This window comes from Gouania willdenowi, unplaced genomic scaffold, assembly GCF_900634775.1.
Source record: "Gouania willdenowi unplaced genomic scaffold, fGouWil2.1 scaffold_417_arrow_ctg1, whole genome shotgun sequence".
Classification (NCBI taxonomy): Eukaryota; Metazoa; Chordata; class Actinopteri; order Blenniiformes; family Gobiesocidae; genus Gouania; species Gouania willdenowi.
Window position 1 is genome coordinate 1 of NW_021145177.1, and position 4,383 is coordinate 4,383.

The 4,383-nt window shown below is 36.1% G+C and overlaps 1 long non-coding RNA gene across 1 annotated transcript; it reads right to left on the minus strand.

The window, feature by feature from the left end:
* Positions 1-95: 95 nt before the first annotated feature.
* Positions 96-3,894, minus strand: LOC114460180 (uncharacterized). The gene is made up of 3 exons (XR_003673567.1): positions 3,771-3,894; positions 3,636-3,699; positions 96-255 (listed from the first exon to the last, which is right to left on the minus strand). It is a non-coding gene; the product is annotated as an uncharacterized LOC114460180 (long non-coding RNA).
* Positions 3,895-4,383: the final 489 nt, after the last annotated feature.

A 4,383-nucleotide genomic window follows, 5' to 3' on the forward strand; every position in this document is an offset into this window, starting at 1 on the left:
TTTCATGCTATAGCAGAACCTGGGAACATCTAAGCTACACACTTGTTGAAGTCGTCACAGAAGGTGAAAGCAACGTTGTTTTTAGCACACAGCATTGCAATTTTCACCTCCGCATTACTGACCTCATCTTCCTCTTTAAGATTTCTTGTCACAAATGCTGACATCCTCTGAGCATGTTTCTTTGCCTCCAGCCGGCGCTTGTGCTTAGTGGATTTTTCGTGTTGATTTACGTCGCTCCTTCCTCCGTGGGCGATGCTAAAATCGCAGTTGCAAATCATACAGAACCGGTAATTTGAAGCCATCCTGCTCTTCTTTATAAAAGTAAAGTCACTGTCCCATCTCTCAAGGTATTTACATGACTTTTTAGTTTTTTTTCGCCGGAGCGCCTTCTTCACATCCATCCATTTTCCGGGTTTGTTCCCGCTGTAGGAAGTTGCATCTACTCTCGCGAGAAGTGAACTGCAACCTAGGTCACGTGAGGCGGCAGTTCTCGCGAGGTTAGTGATAGCGTCCAGTTTGGGGAGGCGGACGAATGTTTTTTATCTATCTTTTAATGATGATTACATTAAAATACGGGATTTTTACTGGGAAAATAATAGGGGAAGGTGGCGGGAAAGGGGTATAAAATACATGAGTTTCCCAGCCAAAACGGGATACTTGACAGGTATGATACATTAAATATCACAAACTTAGTGTAAGCTGTCTTGAACAAAGTAGTAGTAGTAAATAAAAAGTCAGTGTAAATAAGTCACTTTAAAAGCTGGAACAAACCTCCAGGTTGTTGAGGTAATGAGGTTTAAACCAATCACAGAGTTCCTTTTACTTAAATCAAGTTTATTAAATAAAGGAATAGATATCTTGTTTGAAAGAATCCTTACAAGTTAAGAAATGTCTATTTAATGTTATCCAAATCACACAGTTGATGATAAATTAAAGATGTTTACTGTTCAGAATAAACACTAGTGCAGAAAAAACTACCATATTTCTCAGACTATAAGGCACACTTAAAAACCTTTAATTTTCTCAAAAATCGACAGTGCGCCTTATAATCAGGTGAGCCTTATGTATGTATTAATGTGTCAAAATGTTTTAGTACAACTTTGGTAAACTATGAAGCTGCACCGCTTGATGGATTTTTGGTGCTTCAGGGCTACTGTAGTCAGGAGCCTCATGGAGTGATATGTACCGTACTGTGCTTTAACATACTGAACTGAAAAAGTCAGTGTATTGTTCTGTATTTTATGTATTAAACCTGAACAATGTTGAGAAACATTGTTAATGAGTTGAATAAAGTTTGACTTATCTGACTATTTTGTTTCTCTTAATGTGCCTTAACAATAATAATAAACTAGTGCGCCTTATGTATGAAAATAGACCCGGTCAGACCCATTCATTGATAGTGCGCCTTATAATCCGGTGCGCCTTATATTCTGAAAAATACAGTATTTCAAAGTGTGTACGTCACTAACTCACTGAGTGCAGTGATAAACATGCTTTCAGACCTAATCCTATTAATTAATACCTATTTGAATCACAGTCTGGCGGCTAACAAACACATTAGCATGTGATCAGAAATGAAAGATTGGGGAATTATCAGCGGTAGTGATGTCACTTCTCTCTGGGTCCGTGTACAAACTGGAGCTTTGCTGTGTTTCAGTTTTGAGCTGATACTACTTTTGCTCCCTCAATTTACATCATAAAAATTACACAATGATGATAACAAATGCAACAAAAGTCTCAATTTAAATAAAAAAGGAACATTTATTGAAATTAATAAAGGTGAGGTAGAACAACAAGTAAAAAATATTTTAACTGAACGTCTCATTTCAGTTCAAATATGAACATTTACCTTCAGGTTTGAATGAATATTCAATTTTTAAGAGACAATACCTTTGCTTGTGTTAAATAAAGTTGAAGTTTATTCAACCATTGAACATACAGGGTACAATAAAAGCTACTGTACTGACACAGGCAGTATTTCCTCATTGTTTCTTTAAGAAAATGTTCTTTAAAAAAAGAAAAACCTCTGAAAGCTTTGTTTTTCTCCTATTTTTCCACTTCTTCCCATTTTGCTTCATCCTACTCTGGAAACTCCCATTGATCCAGGCTGATAGGTGTGTTTCTGTACTCAGCCAGAAGATATGTGAGTAATAAAACAACCTTTATGTATTTTTGCCCAAGATGTGATTGATAAAACTTTGACCATGTTCATTTTGTTTTCTTACTGCTAGATGTTAATTCCTGAAATCCTGTCCATCAGGGGAACATTTCCAGTCAACAGAAAGGCCTTATTGCTGCCATACAGCTACAGGAACACAACAACTACACCCACTGATCCAGCTGAAAGACTTTTAAAAAATGACTTTGTCTGCCCATGGACGTTTAGAGGAAGTGACCTCATTTGTTCTCTGGATCCTGACATTACTCACAACCATCAATCTGAGATGAAAACACCATATTAAAGCTTCATTGTTCAATTAATGATCTTGAAAATAAAGTCAAAGTTCTATGGAAAAGTGAAAGAAATTCGATACATTTATTTTATTTAAATTGTCTTTTCATACAAACATTACTCGGTAAACTAATTTTCAGTTTGTGAGCAAATGTTTATTGAAAATGTCATAGATTTGTATTCTTAACATTGTTAAAACATATACCCTTAATGTGCCCTAAATGTATTTTAAAGCACGAGTAGTTATTTCCTGTATTGTAATACATAGTCATATATTATACTTTAATTGTCTTTCACAGTAACAAAATAATTACTGCATAAGTTTATTATATGAGAAAATGTTTAATTGATAAATATTTTTACAGTATGCTTTAGCGTGATCAACTCTTACTGTAAATTGTACGGTAATCTTCCTTTACCGTAAAGGTAGAAACAGTGTTAATGATGGTAATATTTTGACAAGACCGGTAGTTCCTAAATGTAAAAGGTCTGGATAAACACTTATTCTAACAAAACGGTTTACGGTAATGCTCTGACAACCACAGCTGCCAGTTTTTTCCTGTAAAAAAATTGTTTTTTATTTTATTTTTTTGTTTTTTTTTTTTACAGTGTAGCGTTTTGGTCCCCAAGCTCAAAGATGAACTTTTTTGTAAAGGTGCCCCAAGGGTTAATGAAGGAAAAAGTCACAAGTGGAACAAAATGTTGATGTTGTGCTGCTAGTGATTAATAAAAGGGTCTTTGTGGTATTTTTCTCCTTTGATCTATTATTGTTTTTTTTTCTAAAACTATATTGAAAAATATAAATAAATGGCGTTTATATAATCTATGAGATATGAATATTGGTCCATATCACCCAGGCCTAATGTAACCAAAGCGTTTTATGTTGTAAAGATGATAAAAAGCGTTTGTTCTCCAGTGCCACACCTGACGCTCATTACAGCCTCCTTTTATGGCTGATTAGGGTAGAGACACTCCTCTAGCGCCCTCTGCTGCTGAAATGGCTCCACCACACTCACTCAACCAACACAAATCAATACTTAAATAGTGTTAACAGTTATACTGGGGTAACAGCACTCAACATAATGTATCTAATACAACATTAGCCACCTAACATAGTTCAATGGCATTACATTAGCATTCAGTTAGCATAGCATGCTCCTGAGTAACAAACATTTAAACTCACCAATTCCTTTTCAAACGTCAAGCTCAGCAGGATTAAATGTCTCCTATCCCTGAGGTGGTGAAGTCTGAAGGTGTACAAAGGTTGTAGTGAGTACTAAAGTTGTTAAAAACCTAAAGTAGATGTTAAAGAACCAACCTGTTGTAGCAGCTCCGTGTGTGTGTCGTCACTCTCTGACAGGGAACAAACACAGCTGTTTGCAATAGGTGACCGAGCTACGTGATTGGCTGAACGTAATCTCGCGAGAGTAACGTGGAGTGGAGGAAGTGACGTCACACGCTTTAAAGAAATGAGTTTTAGCAACGGAGAACCCCTTCAAAACCACCCAACTGAACTTAAAGCTTAAATACTTTATTATTATATTTAATAAATATAATTCTGTATAAGTATGAATTACACTGTCAATCCTATATAAATATGTAGATTAATATTATAAATATTAATCACATATATAGTTATCAGGGCTACACAAACAGTCTTAGGTAAGGTTTACAAAAGAACGTATTGTTGTTTGTAGGATGCTGGCAGGAGGTCCAAGGTGCAGGTTCCTGATGTTCAGTGAGTGAGATGTGATCCAGATGTGAGGTGGAGGGGCTGAAGTGTAAAGATGACGGTTGGTAAACTGATGATCTGACATCAAGTGGTAGAATGAGCCTGATCTTATACTGTGGAGTGTGTAGGTAGCTTGATTGGAGATGAGAAGCAGCTTTGCAGACTTGATTGCAGACAAGGTGGGTGGAGCCAGTTCTAA